Source organism: Procambarus clarkii, chromosome 78 (assembly GCF_040958095.1).
Source record: "Procambarus clarkii isolate CNS0578487 chromosome 78, FALCON_Pclarkii_2.0, whole genome shotgun sequence".
NCBI lineage: Eukaryota > Metazoa > Arthropoda > Malacostraca > Decapoda > Cambaridae > Procambarus > Procambarus clarkii.
The window spans coordinates 4,398,430-4,407,396 of NC_091227.1; positions in this window are offsets into that span (position 1 = coordinate 4,398,430).

An 8,967-nucleotide genomic window follows, 5' to 3' on the forward strand; every position below is an offset into this window, starting at 1 on the left:
AGACAAAGACATCGGATGTTGAAGGTATTACTAAGAAATGAGTCTATAAAAGAGGACATCCTAGTAAAAAAGAGCAAACTGAAATATGTATCGAATTAAAGAAAGGTATTCCTTCAGAGGGATATGACCAGGGAAGAGATAATAGAGGCAGCAGATCCAAGGAAAAGGCGAAGGTTGAGAGATGGGAGCCAGGGAACCTCAACCTTCAACCCAGCAATCCCAGAGGGGAGTGAGGAACCCCTAGCCAGCAATTCAGGAACCCAAGAAGGGACTGCAACACCCCAACCCACAACCCCCATAGGAGCCCCCCCCCCAAGCACAAATCATTCCCTGCCCATCACAATGCCTACCATACCAACCAAATCCACCCTCCCTCCCTACCCCAAGATCCCCCTGCCTTCCCATCCCCTGGTCTTCTTCCTGCCTGCTTCTTCCAGGCCCACACAAGACCTGAGCCCTTCATTCCCCCCCCCCCCCACCTCCAAACCCCTGTTAACTACACCACAGGAGAACGAGCCCTCACCCCAAGCACTCCCCTGCCTCCAATCTCTAGCACTCCCTGCCCCTCAATCCCTAGGAATTTTTCCTGTCCCAAGCAGGCCAGGGCAATTTCTAAGCCCTCCAGCACCCCCACCTCCCCAAGAACCGCTGGTAACTACCTCACAGGAGGATGAGCCTACCCAAGTTGCAATGCCTACGGAACGGCTTCCTATACTAGAGGGGAGTGAGGGTGAAAATGGATATAAGAAAGTGAGCTTCAAGGTAATGTACTCAAACATCGATAGGGTTACCAACAAAGCAAGTGAACTGGAAAAAAGGGTGCATGAAGAAAACTCAGACGTAATAGGACACACAGAAACAAAATAGTCAGGAGTCATAACATATACTGTGTTTCCAATAGACTACTATATAGTTAGGAAAGAGAGGGAAGGGAGAGGAGGAGGAGGAGTGGCCCTGCTGGTAAGGAAGGACTGGAGCTTTATAGAGATCGAAATTCCAGGCTGCGTTGGATTAAGAGACTACATAACAGGAACTAAGACAATGGGTGGAACTTAGAAAAATTGTGGCAGTCATTTACAACCTTCCACTAAATGACAGAAAATCCAAACAGGAGTTTGACAGAAACAACATGGCAACCAATAATATAACAGAGAGAGCAGCATCAGCGGCCTGCAGGAATGGTTCCAGACTCTTAATCATGGGCGATTTCAACCATGGAAAGATAGACTGGGAGAATTGGGACCTATATGGAGGTGAAGATACATGGAGAGCTAAACTCTTGGAAGGGATAACAAGAAACAAACTTTCTGAACCAACATGTCAAGGGTCCCACAAGAATGAGGGGGAATGACTAGCCAGCTTGACTCGACCTGATATTCACCTTGAATGAGGCAGAAATAAGGGAAGTCAAATTTGAAACCCTCATAGGAATGAGTGACAACAGTGTATTGACATTTGAGTATCTGATGGAGGTAGGGATAACCTATCCAAGGATGGGATTGGAAGGGAAAAGACTAAATTACCGAAGAGGAAAATATGACGACAACGAAGAACTTCCTAATGGGAATACCATGGGAAACAGAACTCAGAGAAAAGACTATACAGTATATGGTGGATTATGTCACCCAGAAGTGCCAGGAAGCTGCAGACAGGTTTATCCCGTCCCAAAAAGAGAAAAATGGGAAGCAACAGAAGAATCTGTGGTTCAGTGTGGAATATACGGTATCAAAGCAACTGAGTAAAAGAACACGGAGAAAATACAGGAATAAGAGAACACCAGAGAGCAGGGAGAGTTACCAGAGGGCCAGAAATGAGTACCTCAGAGTGAGGAGAGAAGCAGAGAGACAGTATGAAAATGACATCTAGAGTCATTTTCTAAGACCAAACCAAAACTGTTCCACAGCCACATCAGGAGGAAAACAGCAGTGAAGGAACAAGAAATGAAACTTAGGAAAGGGGAGAATAGATACACAGAGAATGACAAGGTGTGTGAAGAACTCAACTAGACATTCCAGAAAATCTTCACAATAGAACAAGGAGAGGTCCCTGCAGTAAATGAGAAGGCAAACCATGCAACCATGGAGGAATTTGACCTCACCAATGATGAGGTCAAAAGGAATCTGTTGGAGCTGAATGTGACAAAGGCTGTTGGGCCTGACAGAATCTCACCGTGGATACTAAAAGAAGGTGCAGAGGCACTAAGTGTGGCACTCTCTATGGTGTATAACATGTCACTGGAAACAGAAGTCCTACCTGAATGATGAAAAACAGCCAATGTTGTCCCAATATACAAAAATGGTGACAGGCAAGAGGCACTGAACTACAGGCCAGTTTCCCTAGCTTGTATAACATGCAAGGTAATAGAGATAATTCAGGGGGGGTAATTCAGGGGGGCCTCGTAGCCTGGTGGATAGCGCGCAGGACTCGTAATTCTGTGGCGCGGGTTCGATTCCCGCACGAGGCAGAAACAAATGGGCAAAGTTTCTTTCACCCTGAATGCCCCTGTTACCTAGCAGTAAATAGGTACCTGGGTGTTAGTCAGCTGTCACGGGCTGCTTCCTGGGGGTGGAGGCCTGGTCGAGGACCGGGCCACGGGGACACTAAAGCCCCGAAATCATCTCAAGATAACCTCAAGAATCAAGAGAAGGTCGTGAAGAAAGACTCGTAGAGCATCTGGAGGGAAAGAGCTTTGTAACACACCACCAGTAGGGGTTCAGAGATGGTAAATTGTGTCTCGCAGGTTTAATAGAATTCTATGACCAAGCAACACAAATTAGGCAAAAAAGAGAAGGGTGGGCAGACTGCATTTTCATGGACTATCAGGAAGCCTTTGACACAGTACCACACAAAAGGCTGTTACATAAGTAGGAACAACAGGCAGGAGTAAAAGGTAAGGTGATCCAGTGGAAAATGGAGTCAAAGCAGTAAGGGAAGGGAAAAATCAAAGCAAAAGGAAACAACGAGTAACTGTGAGGGGGAGACATCAGAGTGGCGAAATGTCAGCAGCGGGGTTTCGACAGGGCTCTGTACTTGGACCCATCCTGTTTTTAATATATGTAAACGATCTTCCAGAGGGTATAGACTCGTTCCTCTCAATGTTAGCTGATGATACAAAAATTCTGAGAAGAATCAAGACAGATGAAGATAGACAGAGACTACAGGACGACCTGGACGAACTGGTGGAATGGTCTAGAAAATGGCTACTAAAGTTCAACTCAGGGAAGTGTATCGTAATGAAATTAAGCGAATGGAGCAGAAGGTTGAACACAATGTACCATCTGGGTTCCCAAGCTATATATGTTAGGAATTTTCTCATTTCCTCATAGTTTCCCTTTTGGAATGCCGGCGTTTTGTTTTCTGGGCCCTTCTTTTGGTACATTAACCTTTCTTCGACCAGATACTCAAACGTTAGTACACTGTGATCGTTCATTCCCACGAGGGCTTCGAAACTGATTTTCCCCTTATGTCGGAGCCATGCAACGGGGGGTGGGGGAAATAGCTCTCTCTTGTCCATTATTCCACCCCACAGTTAACTAACGAGGCCGGGGGAAACACCTCTCTTTAGTCCGTTATCCCGTCCTCAGTTAGCTAACTATTCAAGAGCACCCCCCTAGAGTTCCTACGGCAGCCTCTCTCGTTCAACACTTGTAATCTAAGGTATTTGACTACCAAGGTGCGAGGACTACAAGGCGACATAACTTGATAAGCTACCCGAAACTCTAGAGAACTCTAGAATACACTTCACTGCCGCAGACGTATAAGAGAAACGAAAGGGAAGAGGTGAATAATGAAGTAATTAGTGAGGGTTTGGGGTGAGAGAGGTAGAGAGGTGTGAGGAGTGAGGAGGGTCGTCAATTGAAAGTGAGTTTGGAGAGGGTTGGAGGGAGAGGAGTAGATAGGTAGAAGAAGAGTAGATAGTAGAAGAAGAAATGCTGCCACCATCCATTCATTTGTCCGTACCTACAATACAAGGAATGGAACTAGTCTGTACCACAATATTCTCAAGATGTTATCAAGAGGCCATTATTAGTATGTTCCATCTATATCATGTACCCATTAAAATCAAGAAACCAGTAACCGCAGAGGTTTTTCTCATCTCGTCTCACAAACTCTAGGGAACAAAGTTAAAAGACAATTTAAACAATAAATTCATCAATTATATTTTACATAAGTATCATAATTTAAGCAATTCAACTTAGTGTTCAAGAATTAATATGCAAAGTGAGTCCTCATCCAAGAATTCGAGAACCCTACAACTTGACTGCCCCTGATCCTCACACAACACTTGTAAACACAACCAAGTCACCTTGCATGCTCAACTCACCAAGTGTCTGCCTATATCTGGATTGAGAGGGAGGGGGGGGGGGGGAATGGTCTGTAGTTGACAGAGACGGTCCCGCCCCACTGGCTGACAGCCTCTCTGGTTAGCCTCTCCTCTGCTCTGCTCTGCTGGCTGGTCTCCTATTGCTTCTCTCTCTGCTCTACAGCTCCCCGAAAATAAAGTTTTTGCAACACTGCTAAAGCAAGCTAGCTGTGTGCGACAACTTTATCAACTGAAGTGTAGTTCTTATGTAGTTTTAAGTGGTGGTTCTGCTCAGATTATTGTGATCGACTGTTTTACTCCATTTGAGCTCAATAACCCGAGGTGTACTGGTATTGTACAGTATGCTAGGGGGAGGCTTAGTATGTCAGTAGACTTCACGTTGGGGACGCTCGACGTTAGATAGTCTGGTCACAGGGGTGGCAAAAGTTTGGAGTTGTGGACCCGCGGAGAAGCGAGGGAAACACTCTGGGTCACATAGGTGGCTGTAGGTTAAAGGTGGGAGTAACGGCTATTTAAGTACTTAGGATTAGGAACGGTATAGTTAAATTAGACTAGTATTTTGTCTCTGTTAGCATTGATATTTTTTTGTGGACATTTGTTTAGTGAAATGTGTTCTAGAGTTCTCTCTAGAGTTTCGGGTAGCCGATCAAGTTACGGCGCCTTGTAGTCCCCGCACCTAGGTAGTCAAATACCTAGGTTACAAGGTGTTGAATGAGAGAGGCTGCCGTAGGAACTCTGGAGGGTGCTCTAGAATAGTTGACTAACTGGGGACGGGATAACGGACTAAAGAGAGGTGTTTCCCCCGGCCTCGTTAGTTAACTGGGGGGGTGGAATAATGGACAAGAGAGAGCTATTTCCCCCACCCCCCGTTACAGCCATTATGAGTGAAGACTAGGTCTAGTCTCATTGCTTCATCGTTGCCTCTCATTCTTGTGGGACCACTGACATGCTGACTTAGAAAGTTTCTTGTCGCCACCTCTAATAGTTTAGCTCTCCATGTTTCCTCACCTCCATGTGGTTCCTTGCTTTCCAAGTCTATCTTTCCATGATTGAAGTCCTCCATGATGAGCAGATGGGACCTATTTCAACAGGCAGCAGTGGCTGCTCTCTCAGTTATAGTGTTGATTGCCATGTTGTTTCTGTCATACTCTTGCCAGGGTCTTCTGTCATTTGGTGGAGGGTTGATATATCACTGCTACAACTGCTCTTGGCCCTCCCATCGCCATGGGGCCTGCAAGGTAGTCTCTGAACCCCCTCGCTGCCTGAGTGTTATGATCCCAAGTAGCTAAAAACGAGTCCCCCCTTTGAGGATTTTTCTATCAGGCCTGACCTGACTAGAAGGTCAAGGAAATATACAGGTGAAGATACATGTGTAAAATAATTGGTTGGATTTGATAGATAATTTAAGAATGTGGGCAGTGATGACTTGATATAAGATGTGGAGAGTTTGCTGGAGGTGTGAGGCTCGCTTGAGCTCACTTGAGCTGAAGAAATCCTGAGGGAATGGCGTGCTCCGTTTGAGCCCCTGTTAGAGAGGCACCCCTGTTTGATGAGGAGAACCTCTGTCCTCTTCCTTCAAGATGAAGGAAGTGGACAGACGTCTCGACTGAGGAATAAGTTAGGAGGCGTGTCAGCTCAAGTCAGGAACTGCAGAAGGTGTTGAGGGGGCAGTTAAAGCAGTTCTGTGGGTAGCCTGAGGCGCCCTGAGTGTCGCCGCCCCATCGTGGAGCGTCCTGCGGGAGGCGGGAGACCCTTTTGTGGTAAGCACAATTTTAACCAGTTTACAGTGATTGCCTATAGTTGATTGTGTGTCCATCAATCGTAGCGAATGTTTATTGATACATTAGGCATATTTTATTAAGGCAGAAGGCCTAAAATAAGAGAGATGTTGATGGAGGAACGTCCTGGAGGGCGGAGCGACGTCTGTCTCCAAGCGCTGGCAGGTGACTGAGGGAGCCGAGCTCCTGGCGGAGAAGCTGCCTCAAGGGCCGCCAGGCCGGGCGGAGGATGGACCAGCCCAAACGGGGGAGTCCACACTCACAGCATGTAGAGAGCAGAGGAATGTTGGGTGTAAACATATTGTGTGGTTTATTTAGTTTATGTGTTTATAGGGAAACATTTGTATTGGCGTGTCAATGGGTTGCAGGTTTGTCTAGGGAAGGAGTTGCTGAGAACTTCGAAACCAGCAGAAGAGGAGTAGTTGATGAGACTCCAAGGTTGTGGAAGGTACTGAGCTCTGTCGGAGAGCAGCCATACAGTGAGGAAGGGAACCTCAAGCAGTGAGAAGAGTAGTGGAATAAAGTTCCACCTACTTTTATGATACCAGTGGTGAAGCACCATTGTTGCTCAAGGAAGACTTCATGGTGTAGCAGCCATGAGAGCTGTGGAGGACCCTGGTAGACGGTTCTAGGAAAACCTTAAGATGTCAGGGTAGTGAACTTCCAGATGTGGAAGGGAAGTTCTTAGTGACCATTTGTAGGGAGTTGGTAGTGTGTTTGGTTGTCTTTAGCGTGCAAGACGCAGTGAAAACTGGGTGATTGCTTACCATTTTTGTGCCAAGAACATATACTGAAGTACAGTTACAACTGCAGGCTGGATTACCTGCAGAGACATACATATGTGTTCTAGGACTGATAGGGTGATTGATTGATCATTGTTGTTTATCAAGGAATATTAATGTTGATGTTTATAGAATTATAGCCATAGGCTAAATTGCCTGCAGATATTTATATGTTCCAGAGTTGGTAGCGCCATATCATATTGTACTGCATGATTTACCCACTTGGTGAGGCTGATAGTGCAACATTGTCTTATAAGACTTGACCTACTTGATGAGGTTGGTAGTATTAGGTGGTGAGTCAGGAGTTAGGATACCACTTGATAAGCAGATGATAGAGTCCTGATGGTATTGAAGTGTAACCTGACTACAATAGTATAGAGTGTCGGAGATATATTATTATACGTAACTGAAAACTCACACCCCAGAAGTGACTTGAACCCATACTGCCAAGAGCACACTGCATCTGGCGTACAGGACACCTTAACCACTCGACCAACACGACCGGACAAAAGAGGATGGTAACCGAGGCTAATTCCCCATCCCCCCGCCGGCAACTCTGATGGTAATCTTGGGCATGGTATTTTATCAAATCACCTCATTCTTTGAGGAACATGTGGGGAACACAAATGCGAACAAGCCTGAACGGTCTCCAGGCATATATGCAACAGAAAACTCACACCCCAAATGTGACTCGAACCCATACTGCCAGGAGCACATTGCATCTGGCATACAGGACACCTTAACCACTCGACCAACACAACCAGACAAAAGAAGATGGTAGCCGAGGCTAATTCCCCATCCCCCCCACTGGCACAAGTGGGGAACACAAATGCGAACAAGCCTGAACGCTCTCCAGGCATATATGCAACTGAAAATTGTGTTCCACATTTGTGTTCCTCACGTGTGCCCCAAAGAATGAGGTGATATGATAAAATACCATGCCCAAGATTACCATCAGTGTGCCGGCGGGGGGATGGGAAATTAGCCTCGGCTACCATCCTCTTTTGTCCAGTCATGTTGGTCGAATGGTTAAGGTGTCCTGTACGCCAGATGCAGTGTGTTCCTGGCAGTATGGGTTCGAGTCACTTCTGGGGTGTGTGTTTTCAGTTGCATATATGCCTGGAGACCGTTCAGGCTTGTTCGCATTATTATACGTGTATATGTATTGTCCATGTGCCTTGTTCAGTAAATGTTTTCAAATTTGCTGGTGTTTGCCTTTGTCCTAGTGAGGCTTCCCAGAAAATAGGAAAGAGAGAGAGAGAGAGAGAGAGAGAGAGAGAGAGAGAGAGAGAGAGAGAAACAAGAACCAAAGCTGCAGACAGGGTAGTATGGAGTAATATCAAAGAAAAGGGGATTGAGGAGATCATACCACATAAGGAGAGAGTGGGGAGTCACGGCGGCTCGAGTGGGTGTGTGCACGTGACAATGAGGCTAGTTTTGGAGCCGCATCTTCTAAATTTGTGACGCTGAACCCCTCTCCAAGTGCCAGAAGTGCCTAGGGTGATCTCCTGGTAAAAATAAGCACTCTACTGAGTTTTGGGTTGGTTGTCCGAAAGGAAGGACGACCAACATCATCATAAATCTGAGATAACCATCTCCTCAAAATTACATTTCTTTCTTATCAGTAGGGCCACTCCTCCTCCCCTTCCTTCCCTCTCTCCATATTACAGTGTGATCCTGGGGAAAACACAGCATTCATTATAATTCCTGAGAGTTTTGTTTCCGTGAGTCTAACCACATCCAGCTTACTTTCTTGTGCTCTTTCCCTAAGTTCTCTTGCCTTACTTGTAATCCCATCTATGTTCGAGTATATTACCTTGAAACTGACTCTATTCTTTCCATCCTCAGTTTCTGTTGATTCCACTGGAGTAGGGGGACATGGAGTGTCCAGGGAGAGAGGGTCTGGGAAGGAGGACCAGGGGGGATCTGGGGTAAGAGGGGGCAGGAAAATCTGGAATGGGTAAGCTAGGAGGGTCTGGAATGGAGTAGCTGAGAGGGACTGGGGTTGGTTGTCAACTTAGGTTTGGGATGGGGAAGCAGGAGGAGCATGTGGATGGGGGGGAGGGGGTGAGGTCATTGTTGG